The sequence below is a fragment of the Acomys russatus genome, chromosome 1 (genome assembly GCF_903995435.1).
Source record: "Acomys russatus chromosome 1, mAcoRus1.1, whole genome shotgun sequence".
In the NCBI taxonomy this organism is placed as follows: Eukaryota; Metazoa; Chordata; class Mammalia; order Rodentia; family Muridae; genus Acomys; species Acomys russatus.
This window is the reverse complement of record NC_067137.1, coordinates 3,263,063-3,284,816: the sequence shown is the minus strand read 5'-3', so window position 1 is coordinate 3,284,816 and position 21,754 is coordinate 3,263,063. Positions and strand designations below refer to the sequence as shown.

The 21,754-nt window shown below is 37.9% G+C and overlaps 1 protein-coding gene across 32 annotated transcripts in view; it reads right to left on the bottom strand.

Moving 5' to 3' along the window:
- Positions 1 to 21,754, bottom strand: part of Nrxn1 (neurexin 1) — a 1,084,885-nt gene that overhangs the window by 405,790 nt on the left and 657,341 nt on the right. The window lies entirely within an intron of this gene.

The following is a 21,754-nucleotide window of genomic DNA, read 5'->3' as shown; positions in this document are numbered from 1 at the left end:
CATCAAAAGCACAATTTAATAATTGAGTATCTCAGAGCTAAAATTTGAAAGATCCTCCTACCTCTAAGGGCAGCAACTTCTTCATAGCAGTATCATACGAAAAAGCACTCCATGTCACTCTTCTCTTGTCCCCACCTGACCTTCACATGTATGTCATGGTGCACACACTGAACACACACACACACACACACACACACACACACACACACACACACACACACACACACACTCCAAAAAAGAGTTTGGGAGTAAGAAAAGAAGTTTTGGATTTCAGATTTTGAACTCTGAACTGGCTTTGTCAGGAAGAAGAAGAAATCAATTGTCACAATGAAACTTTAAGTGGTGTGGAGGTTTGAGTAGATTATTGTAGGCATGAAGATTAGAAAACTGTGGAAAGATCTAAACATAGGAGTGCAACCCAATAAGAAGAAAATATCTAGAACACAAAATAGAAATTGCAATACCAGCTGGAAATGGTCCAAAGAAACTAAGTTTTAAAATGTTGTAAGCTTTCATTTAAAAAAAAATAAGTGAAGAGATAGGATAGCCATAAAGATGGAGTTGGTTTACTTGAAACTAAAATATCTTCGGCTTTACCCATGGGCAAATCTCCTATCAAAGCCAGTAGTTCCTAAACCACTTCTATCTCTGTTGCTTAATCATCTGTCTTTCCTGATCACCATTTTCTTGGTCACACTCCTCATACCAGATGGCTCCAGAAGTGTCATGGACAATCTATTTGACATTTGGCATTCTTGTCCTGAACTGGGAGATTTGGATTACATTAGCTTTCTGGTCTGACCCTGTAAGAAAAGTGTTTGGTTGTGTGGAAGGTGTTCATGGTTTATTCTTAGACCATGAAGCTCTGCCCAAGTTTCAGGTGGAAGAAGGCCAGCGCTAGTTTAAATATCCACAGAACAGTTGGGACCAGAAAAATGTACATGAGAATGCCTGATGAAATCACTTAAAAGAGAAGGTAGACAGAGGGGAAAGGATCCAAAATAGAATCTGAGCATTCTGGTGGCAGAGAGAGAGGAGAGAGAGAGAGAGAGAGAGAGAGAGAGAGAGAGAGAGAGAGAGAGAGAGAGAGAGAGACAGAGAGACAGACAGACAGACAGACAGAGACACAGAGACAGAGACAGAGACAGGGAGGGAGGGAGGGAGGAGGGAGGGAAGGAGGGAGGGAGGAAGGGAGGGAAGGAGGGAGGGAGGGACGGAGGGAGGGAGGGAGGGAGAAGGAGAGGGAGAGGGATGAGAGGGAGAGGGAGAGAGGGAATAAAGTAGAAAAGAGGGAAAAACAGAACAACCCGAATCAAGAACAAACAACACAGCTCAGTGCAATGGGTGCCAAGGAAGGAGTGACTCATGGGAAAAGGGCTAGAGACAGCACCCATCTAATGAAAGAGCAGGAAGCAGGGCACATAGCAAGCCACCTGATCTGGTTTAGACAGCCGGTCCTCAGAACTGGTGGAAGATGTGAATGGATAACAAATACATTTGCAGCATTCTCCACTGAGTCCCACAGAGAAGCCACAAAACAGCAGTCTTCTGAGCCCCACTGAAGGGCAGTGAGATTAAAATATGCATAAATAAAAAGCTGTTTACATACCCATTCAAATACCATATGAAAGTGGATTGTAATACCCTTTATTTTATATCTAAGTGAGTCATCTAATGCCATAGGACCAGGCAAAGCTGAAATTCAATTCCAGGTTTACCCAAGTAGAACCTCATTGTCATAGTTACAAAGCAAATCTTATTAGCAACTATTACTACACTCCTATCCAACAATGATCTGAAAAACAAAATCAGAAAAGGCCCAACTGATCATAATTTCAGGGCCATTTGATGAGGAGCCACTTAAATTCAGTGATGATACCACATATGAGTTAATTTTAGAAAATGCACTCTTGTTTTGATATTTTATATTTCTGGTTCTCTTCTTTCTTAAATTAATCTGATAATGTTTGTGAACATACTTAAAAGCCAAGATGTCAACATGTTATTTTCCTTCTTGACAACTGCATAATCTGTAGACATTAATAAATAAGAATGATTAGCATTTCAAAAGAAAATAAACAAAAATCTGGAAGGAATATATTTAGCTGAGTGGATTTCAATGTCTGGTCTGTTGTTTGAATGTATTCCACCCCCCCCCCCAAAAAGTGCAATGTAGACATCTGCCCCTTCTTGAGCTCACTCAGTTTATCATTTTCATCAAAACAAAGACAAGTAGCCAAGTTATGTCATTTTAATATCTCTGTTTGGAGGGTTCACTCTTTAAAATTAAAATATTTTATTTATATTTAGAGTAAAATATTAATATTTAACATGTGGATAAATGTATATCTTGTGCAGAAAGATAAATTGAATTAATGCTGGTGATTTCAAGTAAAACATTCTCAGTAGCAATTATTTTAAATGAAATGTTGAAGGCTGGTCTGATGTATTTTGGTGCAAATTACTGCTTGCTGTCTCTGTGACCTACCAGTACCTTGGCTAGAGCCTAACTTAATTGAACAATAAAAGGCTATCACACTTGGGCAGAGTAAATAGGATAGGCGTGGCTAAGGTTCCTGGGCTTGGGGAGATAGAAAGAGTCTTGGGAAGAGGAGACACTAGAGGAGAGGAGAGGGAGAAAGAAGGCCACCATGGGTTAAGTGGAGGAGAAGCACATGGCCAGGTGGATGGAGTATTTGGCACAGATGAAGAACATTAGCAAGCATATGGGATTATGAATGGGAGGTGGCTTGATAGAAATTATTAGAACCAGATGGCATGGGATCAGGACAGGTATCCCATACCTGCCCCACTACAGGATGTAGTTTAGAGGATTAATATCTTCCCTGCCCCAGGTTAACTAAGGCTACTTTAAAATATAACAGGTGTCTGTGTCTTGATTGATTCCTAGTGGGTTAAAAGATACTGCTGTAATAATAATTATAGGCCCAATGCCACACTGATAATTTAACCGCAGCAATGAAAGGTTTTTTTCAATTAAAAAATATAATTTTCTTTCCCAAATGTTCATTGATATTTTTACATTGTACTTAGAATACCCCAAAACGGCACATATAAAACTAAACAGTCTTTTTCATAATTATTTTATCTTTTAAATATGTTACCTCACCATTAAGTGACATTGCAGGGTGGCCACTGCAAGCGTCAGCATGCAATGGAAGAGAAAACGGGACCAACAAAATGAGCTGGATCATAAAAAGGCTCTCACTGCTTATCCCTCAGGTTTTTCACTTATAACTCTACCTTCTCATCCTAAACAGTATTTGAAAATGAACACATTTTTTAAAAACGCACAAAGCTGAATGTTTCTATGTCCATTCATTTTATTTGATTATCCTTTTTAATTATGTAGAGCTAATCACACAATAGTGCCCTTGCACACATAGTCTCTAATTCCTAGCCTGCTCTTTGCACAGAAATTCTAGCTAGTGAATGTTTATCCTGACGCAGCCTCAGAGAGGTTGGCCAGAATATCTACAATATGATTTGGAGTACACCTAATGGTAAGGTTGGTTTAAATGATAATTCTAAAACAGGTAACAATGATGGAAAATAACTGGGATAGTTTTGGACTGTTGGAGAGAGTGTAAAATCATGCAGAAATGTAAGGACAGCTTAACATAGAGTCCAACATAACTAATATCCATGGTTGCTCTAGACTTTTCAGTTCTGTACACTCAATAGAAATCAATATAAGAAGGTTCATAATCATTATAGCCCCAAATTGGAGAAAAGTCACATGTTCATCTACACAGGAATAAGCAAACCACTGGGGATACTTCAACAACTGCTCAGAGAAATTTTTAAAAACAAAACAAGGAATATTGTATATATACTGCAACATAGATACATTTCAGAAGTTCTAGGTACATTTAAAGAACTGAACACAAAATGACACCCTTTGTAATTTCATTTATATCAATTTCAAGACAAACAAGATCAATTATAGTAGACATCATAATAGCTTTTGGAACCAGGAAGAGTGATCTTGGAACAAAACCTGAGACTCACTACCAAGATGGAAGTTTCTTGTATTTGACCTGGATTTTATCATATGTAGTTATATAGAGGTTGATTCTGCCAGTGCTCTACACTGTCAACATTTGTACATTTGGCTGTACTTAAATTAAGCCTCTTTTGATTAAAAATAAATCAATAACAATAGAGACAAATCCTTTATCATGCTAGTCTTACCTTGGTTAGCTGCAGGCTACAGTTCACCACCACGGTCAGGGGCAGAGACCAGGGAGAGCTTGACAGCTCCCTATCACTTCCTTCAGTGACCACATTTTCTCTACTAATTTCTCTTCCCTTTGTTCCACCCCAACTCTGTCAAACCTTGATATACTTATGAGAGCTTTCTGTACCTCACTAGTGACCTGAAAGTGCTTACCTTGTCTCCTCATTTCTATCAAAATTTATCTTAGAAAATGCTAGTCAAATGTCTCTCTTGGCTATGAAAATATATAAAATACCACAAGCCCTTTTCAAGGGCTACAAGCTGAGGATAAGAATAAAAATGATATTAAAAACAGAAAAGAATAGCAATAGGATTGACTGCCAGAAAATTTTAAATTCCTACTACTAATACTAACATAAACAAAATTAAAATATCTGGTTATATTAACTAAAAAATGGTGGCCACATTAAGAGTAAACATAATAAATGTTGAACACATTAACAAATAAATTATTATAAATTAATGTGAACAGAAGGAGTCTCCCACCCCCCACACTGATTGGAATTGACAATGTATCTGCAATATTGTGAAGTGTAATTGGCACTGGGAAGATGTTCAAGCATGTGAAAGAAAAAAGAGTATAACAGAAAACAATGGAGCTTTCTTTACTAACAATTGATATAGACTGACACTTTCAATTGTCCTCAGAGATAATCTGCTTACTAAATAGCCCAGTGGACAATGCAGACAAATGCACGAAGAAGGAGGACTCAGTTCAGCAATGATTAGCAGAAACCTAGAAATGTCTAATCCTTCAAACCTAACAGTTCTACTTTGTGCCTAACACACATATATTTACTGAACCATCATGTGCAATAACAATGCTTTTAAATTTTTAAGTGGCAGCATAAATTTTCAACATCAAAAGAACTGATAAAATAAGAGTTGTCCAGGAAAAATACTATATAACTATATACTGTAGTGCCCAGCAATTAATATATAAAAAACATTTTACACACACACACACACACACACACACACACACACACACACACACAATTTGTGTTAAGATTGAACGTATGGCCTGATATATACTAGACAAACATAATACCACTGAGCTACATTCTTAGTCCTTCCTTTGTATCTAGCTTTTATTTCTCAAACAGGACCTTACTAACAACCAATACTGTCCTTAAACCTACTCTGGAGTCCAGGCACACTTTAAACTATTTACAGTCCTGCTCAATCAGGTTCCTAAGTAGCTGAGATTTCCAGGCCCGTACAAACTGGGCCAGCAGCCATATATTTTTACTTAAAAATAAATGTTTTTAAAAAACACTTTACTCAATACCACCCTCTTTTCAAAATGTTTAATTATGTAAAGACAAACTACAAAAAATCACATGCCAAAATCTTTGCAGTAGTTTCCTTTGGATATTATGATTAGGGATGTGTAATCATCTTTTCTCAAACTTATCCAAGTCTTCCATAGTGATAGTGATGATGAGTAACAACAAATGTTACTGAAAATTCCTAAGAGCTCTAAATGTTCCAGGAATTTGACACGGAGAAAGCTGAAAATTTAAGAGAGCTCTAGGTTTCCTACTTCTTTTCTTTTTAAAAATTTTTAAAATTTATTCATATTACATCTCAATTGTTATCCCCTCCCTTGTATCCTCCCATTCCTCCCTCCCTCCCATTTTCCCCTTACTCCCCTCCCCTATGACTCTGACTGAGGGGGACGTCATTCCCTGTATATGCTCATAGGGTATCAAGTCTCTTCTTGGTAGCCTGCTACTAAGTTTCCTACTTTCATTACCAGCAGTTGACTACTAGAACATGGTTGCATCCTTCTGCATTTACCTGGACTCCCCAAGGTGTCTCACAGTTGAAGACCTTTCTTCCCAATACCTTTTCCTCTTATTTTTCTCTGATGCAATTACCTCTCTACTTTAAAACACCTTCATAGTATTATAAATTAAGCCAGGAAAGAATTTAAACTGTCAGCTCAATAGTGTGCACAGGAGTTATGAATGTTCTCAGCTCATGTAAATTTTAATAAATAAAGTAGGTCAAAAATAAGAGAAATTTTTAAATTATAAACAGGGAAAATATTAGTCTATTGGGCCTTATTTAAAGCCATGGAGGTTATTTGATTTAAAAAGTCTTCACATAGGTTGACTTGGCTGTGATTATATTGTCCTGCATTTGGATCCTTTGTAAACAATGTTGAAGGAAGAACACTACAATGCCATGGGAAAGGGACCTAATCTGGTCTCAGAGTCTTCATTTGTTACATAAGGAGTACATTGGTAGCATGATAAAATCTTTGTTGGTGTTCCAAGTGTCTAATTGAAGATATGTTTTTGTCATTCTAGTAAGTTCAAAAAGAATGCAGAATCACACTCCAATTATATTGTCATTTTTAAGAAAGTTTGTTTGACTTAAGAATAAGACCAAGATTGGGAATGCTCATACAATATTTAACATTAGAAAATCACAAACATTAAAGCAGAGAAATCTTGGGAAATGGCGCTACAAAACCTAAAATGTTATAAATAGCATATGATGAAATGCGTGCTGGAATAACACCTGCCTCAAAGCTTTCTTGGTCAAAGGAAAGAGTGTTAAACATTAAATTTTTAACTTAAAATAACACCACCACCTTAGATTGCATAATGGACTAAAAGAATCCTTTCTGCGGATATTGGAAATAGACCAAATGATGATTAAATAGGAGGACAAAAGGAGACTGCAGACTGAACTATTTAACGGCATCAGATCTTATCCATAGCCTTCAAATTATACCTCTATAGGAAAGGCAAGTGCTAGATAGGGACATTCTATGAAATCAGTAATGACTATGACCCTTTAGAGAGAATATACAGGCAGCCTACATTTCATGTGCTACAGACATTCGTAGACAAGAGTAATATATTTAAAACATGTTAGAACCCTAGTTAATATTTTATTCTCAGTAACCGATCATTAATATGAAGCTTTCAAATTAGAGAACTTTCCAACAAGGCTCTTGTAGCATTATCTAGATATAAGGCAGTCTCTGCTAAGACTTTCTCATGACATAACCTGGTGATGGTTGACAGTGAGCTGTGTGACACCAGGGCAGAAACTTTTTCCCAGAGAGCTGTGAGAGGAAGATCCATATTAGGCATCCCTAAAGGGAAAAGATTGATTTAATATGCAAATTCTCTAAGAAATAACTCTTGGTATATAATACAGTCATGTTATATTTTCTTTCATTTTTTTAAAGATTTATTTTATTATTATGTATACAGTGTTGTCTGCTTGTGCACCTGCAGGCCAGAAAAGGGCATCAGGTTACACTATAGATGGTTGTGAGCCACCATGTAGTTGCTGGGAATTGAATGCAGGACCTTTGGAAGAGCAGGCAATGCTCTTAACCACTGAGCCATCTCTCCAGGCCCCTCATTTTATGTTTTCAGTAGGCCTCTTCTGTGATTTTGATGGAGTCAAAAAATCTGAAAGTCATTAGCTTATGTCAGAAATTTATTATTTATTTATTTACTTATATTTTGTTTGTTTGCTTGTTTGTTTGTTTGTTTGTTTTGAGAAGGGTTTCTTTGTATAGCCTTGGCTGTCCTTGACTAACTTTGTAGACCAGGCTGGCCTTGAACTTACAGCAATCTGCCTGGCTCTGTCTCCCTGAGTGCTGGGAATAAAAGCATGTACCACTGTGTCCAGCTCTGAATTTTATTTATGTGATTAACTCATTGCATTGTTACAATGCTTTTATTTTCCCTAAATATAACTGCATAGCATTTTATAAACATGATGTCACTTATTTCTTATACAACTTGGTATGCTGAAGATTGATAAAACCATTATTTTAGAGATATAATGTAGCCTCTGATTGGCATACCATACCTTTAATTTTTAAGGTTCTTTTCAATTTGTGATACAATTTATTTATAAAAAAATCAGATACTAAGAGATGGATCTTGAAACGTACACATGTATTTGAAGTCACACGTATTTGAAGTCAAACGTATTTGAAGAAATATATGTATTACAAGCTATTTACATAATTTAATAACAATATATCTCAGTAAGTACCAAATAACAGAGCAAATATGTTACTGCATTTACAGAAATCAAAGAAGGCCTCCATGGCTCTTCTATAAACATGTGAGTACTGTGAGATGCCTATTGAGGGGCACTTAGAGATAATACAAACCACACTCACATGTTTCAGCCTGATCTCCAAGCTCAGGGATGACTCCTGGAGGGACCCACCCTTATTTAGCTAGAGAAACTGCCCTGTGAAATAGAGTCAACATCCTTTGTACCTGAATAAGTAAATGGCATTTTGTTGATGAGAGTGTCTGGATAAATGTCCTTGGCATCCCCATGAAGAATAGAATGCTTTAATTATTAAGTTTTTGACAGAATATCTCAATTTTCCAAGTGCTCTTTAATAATTCTCTACAAGTAATTGGATGTTTTAATTATACACAGTTCCTTGTCACTGTTCATCTAAAAAGCATTACAACATTAGTTAAATAAAGATGTGTCAGGCCTGAGTGTTTTCCCAGGTCGTATTCACATTTTTAAAAGCTATTTCATGATATATGATAAAAAGCCAGTGAGTTTTTGCTTCAAATTGGAATAATATTTAAAATCATTCTTTTTCAAACCCCAATAAACAAGAAGAAATTTTAACTATCATATGGATAAGATTCATGCAAAGTCAATCGTGTTCATGACAATCTTCCCCAAATATCTTTCATTTTAATGGTGGAAAATACAATTTTATTTTGTCTTTTCTCTCTGGTCCAGAAGTTCTGAGGAGAGGGGCCTTTACTGTTTCCCACATCCCTGCAGAATCATTCATCTTCTTAAACTTTGATCCTTTAAGGTCTGTGCACACATAATGTGTGTTAATCTGTATGGGTGGAAGAAATCCATTTGGACACAGGGAATCTGTGTGATGAGTGAAAGACCCACCACTGATGCTTATAAACCTGACTCAGGTCATACACATTATGTGGCCAAGCCACAATCTTTCCTCCTGGGCAAAATGAGGTAGAAATCAGCCATGCCTAATTTACAGGATTGTTATGTGTATCAAATGAGATAAAAACAAGACAGCACGTTGTAAGCCCCATGTGATTTATCAACATAAGAACAGAAATGTAATGGAACATGTTCCCAATTACCCAAGACCCCTGCCTGTTTCTTGCTGCACTGTGTCCTGAGGGAGTGAGTAAGCTTGGGGTGTTCTTAAAGGATCACAGAAAAAGCAGGAAAGCTGTCAGGAGATGAAAAGGGCGTGGTTTCGCTCCTCCTGTGATCCTGCTCCAGGCAGCAGCAAGGCCTCCTCACTGGGGTTCTTGATAGAGCAAGAGGCATGCAGGTTCATTTTGAAATCCTGAGACACAAAAATGGATTTTTCCCCCACCTCTTTTAGGTCATTCATCTCAGTAAGACAATGCCCTATCCCAAGCACTGGGCACTTGATAAGCACTTGCTGACTGATAGGTTTCTGCTTTCTTGGCACTCCGTGGTACAGTGATTCGCCAGCACAATGTGTGTAAACACCCACATTTTGGTAATAACGTAAATATCTACTTATTTTGAATGAGAAGGCTGACTGAATGAAATTACATAAGAGCAGTCAGCTCTCTGTACATATGCTGTCACTATTGGTCTTGCATTTGCAGGCCTTTTTCTAGCAAAGGTTTCAAGACATCTGCAAAGATAGATAAGTCTCACGGCTAAGCAAGATATAACACACACACACACACACACACACACACACACACACACACACACGTTTCTCACTGATCACAGGGATTATTTATCATTCATGATCAGAGCCCCTGAGTGGGATTACCAAGAAAAACTGGAGTTTGTAATCATTCTGTAATTTTGTTTGTTTTGCAGAGATGTACAAGTAAGGATGGTGATACAACTTAAAGGCAGAGCATCTGCTTGCCAGTGCAAGACAGCAGGTTTGATTATAATTTTGGATAAGGCATGGGTGGTGCTATTTTCTTATATAGACTCCTCCCTCTCTCTACATTTAACATATGAGTTACTTGCTGGGAAGTATTTCTCGGATTTCTAAACAGTTCTAGTACCACAGGACAGATCCTCAAGGTTATTCTTTGGGCTACCAGGCTTCCCAAGCGACATGCACACTATCTTCAAAGATCCAGATTCACCAAACTCCACAGAGCATAAGAGCATGTGAGGTAAGATGTAGTCTCATGTGTCAAGCTCAGTAGGTTCTTCGACTGAATTACCCAGCTCTTAAGACTCTAGATTGCTGATATCATGAGAAGCCTTCTTCATACTTTTGAAAGGAGAACAGATGGGTCGCTCTGTAGAGTAAATCTATCCCAACACGAGCATTCTGTCTGAAACGAAGGCAATCTGAATGAGCACGCACTTTTGTCTGTTACAATGGTTCACCAAACAGCTTCTCTTTTCCAATAAGTAGAAGCAAACAATTAAAGTATGGATATCAAGTGCCTTTGAAAAGCTGTTGTTAAAAAAGTCAACAAGGTGTCTCTCAAACATTGATGACTGAGTGAGAGGGCCTGGAGAAATGACTCTATGGGTTAGAGTGCTTGCTGCTCTTTCAGAGGACACAATTTTAATTCCCAGCACTCAGATGGCTAAGAAGAAATATCTGTAAGTCCAGTTCCAGGGGATCCAGGGCTCTCTTCTGGCTTCTGAGGGCACTTCATGCACAAACATGCAGGCAAATCCCCAATACAGACAATAGGAAGGAAGGTAGGAAGGAAGGAAGGAAGGAAGGAAGGAAGGAAGGAAAAGCAAATAAGTAAATAAATAAATAAATGGAAGGAAGGAAAACTACAGTTGCGGAAATTTTCATTTGTTTTAGTATGTTAAATGCTTGAATTGTGTAAGAATGCTATGCTAAATAGCTGTATGTATAACTTTGGTATAAACATGAAAGTGACTTCATTAAAAAGAAGTGACTTCAGGCACTCTGTGCCAGGACCACTGTTTCCTTCTTGAAATTTCCTTCATCCTGAATACATCCAGGTTTGTGTTTAAGGACATTTTCAGAGGCTGTTTGGACAAAGATGGAATCTTTTTGTACTAACATTCTTCTTGCTTACCTTCTGTCCTCTGTCTTCTGCTTTTTTTTTTTTTAAAGAAGCTTTCCCTCAACTATAATTTTTTTTCAAGAAGTATAAAAACTGTCCAACAACATGTACACTGGTAGCCTTGACCGTTCACTGATACCACAAGGTCACTCATGTGACTCCCACAGGAAAAGGGGCATACAAGTTGTTGGTTTTTAACACTATTCTCTGTGTCATTCTCTTTGCATAAGTCAGATGCCTAAGATGAATTTCAGCTTTGGCCTCACCTTTAACCTACTAACAAATGACAATGTAGTCTGGCTTAGAAGACCCCACAGAGAATGTGCGGTTTCATGCCTAATCTTAGTCTTTGCTGTCCTGACTAGAAAAGAAGGCCCCAGTCAGGGAGGAGCTGTCTATCACTTTGAGAAGTCAGGCTAATTTGTCAGATCTTAAACCAAATGCTCACACAAAATATTCCACCATCACAATCATCTTAGGGGTGTCACTGTAATGAGATTTATTGCACTCTAGAAGTAGAGTTTCAGAAAAATGTTTAGGCTAGCCCCAGGTCTTTTCTTTATTCAAGAGCTGAGGTCTCTATGGGAATTCCCAGACTTTTTATAGTAAGTGGCAACATCAATGAATAAAAGAAATTGAAAAATCTAGAGATAATTGACTATGCAAAAGGATATTTAAGGAAAAATGCAATTAGGAAACCTGATACCTCAAAGTATTAACATTACTTTCTGAATATTGCTCCAAGTCATAATCTAGTACCCAAACTACTCTGAATTGAGATGTGAAAAATCCTCAAGTTTTGTGTACTTGTATCATGCCAGGAAATACAAGGAATAAAATTTGATTTTTAAAATTTTAAGTCTCCTGAAGCCATGAATACACAATATTAATTATACAATGGCCCACACACCTACACTAACATCTAAAGCCGATATGCTCCACTAGAGTCCGTGTAGGCTGGGAATCGAGTCTGACATATAGTACTCTCATAAAATTAAACTCTAAGAACAAGAAAATATTTGCTTTCTCAGATTTCAGAAATAAAGATACAGAACATTGGAGTCAGAGAGCAAGCAGAAGGTACTTTAAAGTAAGTGTGAAATGTTCTTTACTTTAAAAAAAAAATGATGCAGCAACCAAATAATAGAAAAAATACTGAGTGTCAAAATGGGGATTTGGAAACTTGCGGGACTCCTCCCCAAATACAAAGCATGGTAGAAAGCTGGTGTGAAGGGTGGGATGGAAAATCAATACCAAAATAAAAATTAAAAAAAAAAAATTTAAGTATCCTGAATTTAAAAAACAATGAAAATTAAGATACTTAAAGTAGTTCATTAATTGTCAATCATTTCTCTATAACCTGCTCTGAGAAATATGCACTTCTACTTAATTGTATATGGAAAAATTCCTTTCTTCTCAAGAATATAATCACATTATCAGTCTAATTCCAACTGTTGCCTTTTAATTTTAAGCCATAGTTGTACTTGCAAATTAGTCTATTATCACACCAGATTATCCACTGGGTAGGGGATGTATTTGCCAAGTGGAGTGAAAATAGTGAATAAACATTAATAAACATCTTAGATCAACCATTCCTCTCCTTTTGGTGTGGTGGTAGCTATGGAGATTTATAGATCAGTCACAAGAAATACAGTGACAAGGAAGGCAGCACAGGGATGCCTTTCCATGCACTGTGTAGTCAAGCACTGACGGCCCAGGAACATGGAAGTTAAGGAAACCTGATGTGCTTTCAGAGAAATAACTGTAAATTAGACTAATTTAACAATATGGATAGTCTCCTCATCTGGCCTATTGTGGACAACTGGCTATGGATGATTGAGGGAAAAAAACAGAAAAATGTTCTATTATTTAAGAGAAACCATAAGGGTTAAAGGGTGTGGGTGTTCCAGTTGTGCTTGCTTGAATATAAACTCAGGTCCTATCTCCCTAGCTTTGTTAACTGGAGTATTTGATAACTTCGTTGTACCCAGACTGTCTCATTTTTAGAGTGAGACATTAATAATATATAACTGAGAAGGTAGTGAGAACAAATGCTTTGCTGTTTTCTTACAAATTTGCAATAGTACTTGGCATATAATAAGCACCAAAAAAAACCAAATGTATGATTTTCCTATTTACCAGTATTACCAATTAACCACCTTGCTGATAGAGACTGGTTTATTATTCATCTTATTCCAGTATATCTTATTACTTGGCCAGTAGACATAAAAAATGACTGATACAGCCAGCCGTGGTGGTGCACACATTTAATCCCAGCACTCGGGAGGCAGAGGCAGGTAGATCATTGTGAGTTTAAGGCTGGCCTGGTCTAGAAAGAGAGTTCCAGGACAGGGCAGACAGCCAGGGCTACATAAAAAATGCCTCAATAAAAAAAATGACTGATACAGCATATTATAATACTGAAAATGTTAACTATAGACTTGAAGGAAATGTAGCTTAGAGCATTAAGGAAAATGTCTCTCTTCCAACTTTGGAAACATATAGTCCAAAAAAAAAAAAAAATGATGACATTTCTATGACTATGCAGACACGAATATTCAGATATGACAAGTTTTAAGAAACTGATATGAAATGTAAAGAAAGTAGACTATAAAACAATGCCTGAAAACCAAATAGAAAATTCAGTTTCCATATACATCTTCTAGACTAACGTCCCCAGACCTGTTCAGGTTGGTAATGCTAAGAATTATTTCTCTATATCAAGTTGTAGCACATTTAATCACCAAAAACATAAATACACAAAAGGTGCCATAAATGTTCAGACATAAACAAAAGCCTTCTTCACAGTGGCAGAAACACATCTTGTAAAATTTCAAAATGGGATCCATCAGGAAAAACATAGTTCTTTCAAACGTGTGGCTGCAGGCTCAGACTAAAGTGCTAATGGGCTAGTGTGAGGGTATCGTGGCTGTCACACTTGTCCTGGATGCATTTTTAGATCACATCACAGTCACTTGTAGTGATGTGACTTAAACTCTCCAACTAGTTACACTAGAGATAATTCAACCTAAAGCCAACTTAGATATTTCGGACTTTGAAATTGACTGCCTAAGGAAAAATCTGCACTAATCTCATGGTCATCTGCTTTGATTTCTGCCTCTTCTAGGTAAATGGGATCTGATCACCGGACAGTAACTAACAGTCAAGACTGGCTGAGCCACATAAATAATTATGTCCAGTTGGTTATGTTAGTTCAATACATGCAGACAGTCAAAACAGCCTTGCACAAATAATTTCTAAATTTCTAAATACCACTGCCTTGCATCTTACACACCGTACAAATTACTCCTTTACTCTTTGAGACTTTTGTTTGCTAATTCTCAGAAAATCAGATACTTTTTCTTACAAATGAAAGTTACATAGTTCTTAAAAGCCAATTACCAAGTATTTACAGAACATATAAACTCTATAATAACTGTGCTATAAAAATGATCAGATCACATCATACAAACATTTAACCTGGAAGTCTTGTAAAAAAGTTTCTATGATATTTATAGGAACTTTGTAAAATCTAATATGTACATAAGCACACACTTTGAAACTACATGACACCAATGACTCTTTGCATCACCCCAATTCCCATTCACAAATCTTACTGGCACTATGTCCAGTAGTCAAAACAATGTATATGTCATATATTTGATAATTGAAAGAAGCTCTGTCTGAGGCTCAGCATCCTTCTTCCTATAACTGTTGCTCAGCTATAATGCACTGGGGATAGTACTGTAAGGTGAATTTGAAATGTTGTTCTTTATAAGGCCACTTCCACTTTACTACTTCCTTCTTGGCTAACGATGTATCATTAGCTAGAAAATCTGGAATGTACATATAAATTTCTTATTTTATTTATTCTCACTTAAAGAATTTCTACTCATTAATAAATGAGTAGAAAAAAGTCCTTGCTCTGTGTTATACATAGAATGTATTGAAACAGCATGTGGCATTCCACAAATATATACTTTCTAATGTACCAGTAAAGAAAATTATATTTATATATATTGAAATTATATATACGTATACATGAAAATGATATGCACGCATACATATATAGATATAGAACTTGTTAGTATTGGTATTAGTTGGTGATGCTTCTTTGGCTAATGCTAAACAATGGTTTGATAATTGGCGAGTGATGACAACTGTACATAATTCAGATCTTTGACAGCCAAATGAAGAACAGTTTTCAAAGCTCTGTGTCATCATACTGTCTTGGAAAAAGAAAAATAAAAATATCTGCTTATTAATTAAGTGGCCCTGGAAAACTCATTGTTCCTATGAATGTGTTTCTTTGTCAGCAAATAATGATCATACTGCCAATGCTGCACAGATGAAATGAGATACTTTATGTGAGGGTACCGTAGGGATATGTACTTGCAAAGATTGCTGTTTTCGCTCCATTCTATCAAAACTTGAAGGATGCAGCATTGACAATTAACACTGAAACATCTAGCATTTTGGAATATTTTAAAAGGCCATTAAAAGTTTTTCTATAAAAAGATATTCCATGACTCGTGTAGACAAGGATGAACCAAGAAAAAGATTATATGTAGAGGGAAGGTGCTTATTTCTAAAAGACTTCTCTTGAATAATAGCTAAAGGGAGAGCACTAGGCAATTGGAAGCTCAGTGTGAGCCCCATCGCAGGACTTGTAGGCACCTAGGTGAGTAACCACTGGAGCAGTTATTGGGGCAATCAGATATTTTTAAAACTTGAATTCAATATTTATTTACAACACATTATGATAGTATTTACTGTTAACGTCTGATTGTGATCAAGTCTCAAAGCACACCTGGGAAAGATTCTTTAGATTAAGCTGCCCTCTGACATGACTGTGAGGAAATACTTTGATAAGTTAACTGAGATGGGGAGATACACTCATCAATAGTGAGCAGTACCATTTTTAAGGCAAGGGCCCTGGACTACATAAAAAGAAGACAGTTGGCCGGGCACCCACATTCAGTGTCCACCAGCTCCCAAGTTTGGAAGTAATGGGATCAGCTGCTCAAGCTACTGTCACCAGGAATCCCTGCTATGAAGCACTGTGTCCTCAAACTGTAAGCCCTCTCCTTTAAGTTGCAATTGTCAGGGATATCATCATAGCAACAGGAAAAGTAGGAAAAGCATGCCTAAAATCAATAAAGCTCTGGAAAAGTCAAGCAAAGCATGAAGAATTAAAAAGTATTCATATGTTCAATGGAGCCTGAGAATGTAGCCATTATGAGCTCTTTGACAAGGGGTCTTAGTCTTTTGATAGACTATACAACATAAAAACATGCTAATAAAAACATAATAACCATGTTAATGAGATTGTTAAAATATTAAAATATGTGCTTTTCATAAAAGAGAGATACAAGCTGTAGCTTATTTGAGGCTCTAATGGTTAAGTATTGGGATAGGTAACAGTAGAGGAAGGGTGGCTGCAAGGTTTTCTACACAGGAAGTGGATCTATTCTGAGAGATAGGCTTAATTTGAATTAACCCCCTACACTACTACCTTTAATGATCAAGTTACCAAATAAAAGTGTAAATGGACAAGATTGGTACTTCCCATGACCCTCTCAAGAGTTTCAAGGAGACGTATTTAAACATGGAGGAAGATGCATTGGAAGACATGGGTTCTACTTCCCATTTTCCCACTCTTTTGCATGACCCTGTAGGTCTAGTTCATTCGAGTTACTTAGAGCTCTGTGTTGTCACAGTGATAAATGAGAGGGATGATATCATCAAACTTCAGAGCTGAAAGAGACTGACATTTAAAGAAGGAATAAACTCCAGAAGTCACTCAGTTAATAACTGCCAGGCTAGGGACTACAACACAGTCAGTGGATTACTCTTACACGTAGCTATTGCTTACAGGCTTCAATGTTACTTATTAGGAAACTACTATAGTCTGTACTTTCAAATTCATGGTTTCATTTGTTGTTTCTAGTGTTGTAACTTATTTCATTTTCATTTTATGAGTTCACCAAAAATAGCTTTGAAAGTTTATATAACTCCAATAAGTGGCAATGGACAAATTTTCATATGGATATATTTCTGAGAGTTATCACCACCAGACCAAGATGCTTCAATAATTTATACGTTAGTGTAAATTTAAACCAATGAACCTCTCATTTAAAATATACTTATAAAGCAAGCCCAGTGTTTATTTGAGAAATAAAAGTTTTGCTTTTGCTACAAGAAATACAAGCAGCAACCTGACATAAGGCGATTGGGCAAGACAATATTTCTAAAACATTAATATTTAAGGCAATAAAAGATACTGATGATGAAAAGAGGAATTGTGTTCGTTTGCCTAAAGACTGACATTTTCTAATAGCATGCACTTTTAGAGCTAAGGTGTAAACATGATGATTGGACTTTAATTGTACCGGCTTCTACTAGCTGGCCCCTCCCCCCATAATTCCCCTTATACTCTAGCCTCCTCCCCCGTGGTACCTGGTACCCAAACCATTGTGGATACCTTTCCATTGGAGGCATTTATGGTATATGTACTCAGTAAGTGGGTAAACAATCTAAAGCATAAATGTATGGCAATTTGAAGACAAACTCAAAATGTCTCTAGGCTGTCAGGATTATTAGAACCTAAACTGATTCAAATAATTGTTGCAAACACGTTCACCAGCCGTTTTGTTCCAAACATGTCACTGATGTCCTTTGCTTAAAAAGTCAACAGCAGAAGTGTGAAGCAGCAAATCCCTGTCCCAGAGTCAAAAAGTGTCTGCTCATCTACAGTAATTAATGACCTGACCATTCGAGGTTTTCATCCAGGTAGAATATATTGTGAAGGGTTTTGCCAATCAACCCTTTTGCTTGTGACCCAAAATAAGTCAGAAAGTTGCTCTCAGCAAGTATGAGACAGCTCCTCAGCAACGTTAATGAAGACGATAGTGGGTCACCAGCTGAGTGTGTCTTACATGAAGCACACAGTACTGCCCCGATACGCAGGACACATAAGTGCCAGCTGTCTTATAATGAATTCTACTCCATATGTCCAGCCATGAAGCCACATTGAAGACCCTCTCTGTTCTAGTTTGTAAAGCTTTGAGGTTGTGGAGTCGCCTTGGGCTGGATCAGAGATCTGGCTCCATTGTGTGGCCCATCTATGATACGCCTCAGTAGCTGCACAAGGAAATGATATTTAAGTTCCCTTTCAAACCCACCACTCCTTTTAGAACTTTAGCATCTGCTTTGAAATTGTTTTGTAAGAATATATTATACATCCTAGTTGTAAATATTACCTTTATATAATGTCATTGAATTCCTTCAAATACAAACCATGCATTAACATTTCCCCCTGGGGGAGACTCTTTTGCCCTCTAATAGTAAAAGCTCATCATAGTAACATAATTTCCAGAACTCGTATTTGCGGGAGGAGAACTAACATTGATTGCTAAGATCTGTGATGTCTTTCTCCGTTCTGTGTCTTCTGAAAATATTGAGAGGCTCTAAGCTAATTTTCTAAAGTATGCAGAGCATGGGAGCTTAGGAAGGCTGGGAGCTGAGACAGGAACCTGAGCATAGCACTGACATCATTGTGTGCTCTGCACATATGGCATAGCACAAAAGCAGTACTGGCTGAGCACACGGCTCTATTCTGGCCTGCAGTTGGCTTTAATTATAAGCAGCCTTTGCTTCTTATCATTTACAGTTACACAGTTCTCCACTGGCTTAACTGGAGAAATATAATTTTCCACAGAAGTTGTTTCACCCTTTATGTTTTTAGATTCATGCAAAATTGGCGGGGGAGGGGCTGAAATGGTCTCCAAATCTGCCTCTCATATACATGCACTTAAAGAAATCTTCAGCACCATCTCTGCAACTGGGTCAGCTTGCACAAAGACATGTGGGGTAGACATGAGCTCCCTCTGTACCCGGCAAACCTTGCAAACCTTGTAAGTGACACCTCATAATAGTGCAAATGAAGCATAGCATGATGAGAAAATGAAGAAGAATGAACCTGGCTCCTCAACCCAGCAGTTTCTAAAACAGAAGAGACTAAATTTTATACCTTAAAATATACTACACAAGCTTTTTTTCCCTTTCATACATTTAAGCATATATATATATATATATATATATATATATATATATATATATATATATATATATATATATATATATATACTCCCTATTATGAAATCAAAGTACTTTTGATTCTGAGAAATTCTAATACAATCAAATAGGCTCATTTATTTGTTTGCCCACACATGCACATTTGCAAGAATCACAGATTTTAAACTAAGCCTCATTTTTACCTGCCTTCATTTTTCTGGTAGAAATTTATCACACTGTCATTTACCTTTGTGCTTTGCTTTCACTCTCGTCTATGAGGATCAGCAATTCTTCCTGTGAGCCCTTTGTCCCAATAATTAGCTAAATATTCAGTGAACTTATTGACCCAACAAATTCAACATCACCTCTTTCTTATTAGGTGCCTTTTAAGCTACCACCCAACCTGCCCTGCTCTGGGCCCCCTCTCATTCCCTGACCCTGCTTTCTGAGTGCACCATCCTCAGAGGCTGATTTTTTCATACTAATGTACTTGGATTGTTCTCTATAGAATTAATTCCCTCTTTTCTAGAGAAGGCAGGGGTGAAGTGTGAGAACTTCAGGACTGGATTCTATTTAGGAGATTGCATTGTGAATACTACATATGAGGGGATGGAGTAAGGTTTACAAACAAATGTGGACATGTGAAGAGCACCTCTGAAGCAGCAGCACCTGTGGCCCAGGCACTGTCTCTGCCACTCCATCCTGCTTTCTCTTTTCAATGATAGATGATTTTTTTTCATTCACATACAGACAATTACTGTATTCTGGAGGGAAATAAATGCTAGCAAAGACCACCAGACGGCGTCTGCCTGGGGTAGAAGCTGCAATGGGAAAGGAGCCTCTAGCTGTTACAGGGGCCCTTGCTGTCCCCTGTCCCCTTCTCAGGCACTGTCCCCATTCAGAGGCTTCATTCCTTGATCATTGTGCAGAGTCAGACTCACAGAGAACTTAATATGCATAGGAGATTATTAGCTCATAGCGCCCCACTGCTACAATTAGCCACCCCACACCCTCGCATACCCCCATCTGGTGCACCACTCCCACCCACCCACGCTCTGTCTGGCCCTCCTGTGCCCTGGCTCTCCTTCCTCCCACTGGACTGGTATAGTTCTGCACAAAGGCAAAGCAGTGGCTGAGGGCTGCACCTAGTGAAAGGGAGGGAACACCTGAAACTCCTTACTGTCTCCCAGGGAATCTGCCCTCTATGCTTACTGGAAGCATTGGTTCGTTTATGTTTCACTAGGTGTCTTTAAAGGAATTCCTGAGAGAATCAGGGAAGTGAGCTAAACAAGCAATTCTTTAGACCCAAAGTAAAGTGTGTCACTATTTCACTCCCACTGAGGGGGTTGCCAGGGTGACCTGCCTCTGTTCATTAGATCATGCTATAGTTTTCAAGCCTAACCACAGTGATCCCCAGGTAGGAAATCTGTCCCTGGGGAAGAGGCCAACAGGAGAGTACTAACGGCTGCCCCTGGGAGGGGAATTACATGGGAGGGGGCAACAGATCCAAGGCTGAGCTAGCGGCATCTTGAAGGTGAATGAACTCTGGAAGAAAGATGTGGAAGAGCGGTGCAGGAGTGATAGTGATCACAGCTTCCTGCCCCATCCCTAAACGATAAACGGTAAACGAGTGGACTTTACACTTAGACAAGACAAAGAATGGAAGTAAGGAAAGCCTCGCATGCACTGAAAGGGGGTAAAGAAAAACCTGACTGATTTTTTTTCTTTTTCTTTTTTTTTCTTTTTTTTTTTCTTTTCTTTTTTTTTTTTTTTTTTTTTTTTTTTTTTTTTTTTTTTTTTTGCGATTCGGTGAATCTGATAATAGCTTTCATCTAAAGATAAGAGGAGCCTGGCTCACTCTCAGTACCTCTGGAGAAAGAATCTGCTAATCAAGGCATTTTTCTACATGCAGCTCTTTGCTAAAAAACTTGAAAAGAGGTCCCTTTCACTCAAATGTCTCTTCCTCCAGGCAGAACTCCTGGCTTAGCCCATCCAGCCTGCACTCCATAGAAACCCCTCATGGAATTAGCTGCACAGAGGAGGAAGCTCTCTCTCCACTGCCTATGTTCAGGAGCCTGCAGACAAAATCCTCAGGGAGATGGGGTCTGTAAAGTCTAAGATCACTCCCATGGCATCTAGAGAATAACTCGGTCAAATCACCAAGAAACTGGAATCCCCCTGCCCTCGTGTGTGTGTGTGTGTGTGTGTGTGTGTGTGTGTGTGTGTGTGTGTGTGTGTGTGTGTTGTAGGGGGAAAAGGAGGGGTCCCAGGAGGAACTTTGTGTCCAGTGAGGACTGACCAGGATTCCAGAAGGTAGCTCCTTATACTGCTGCCTTCTCCAAGTAAGACACAGTGG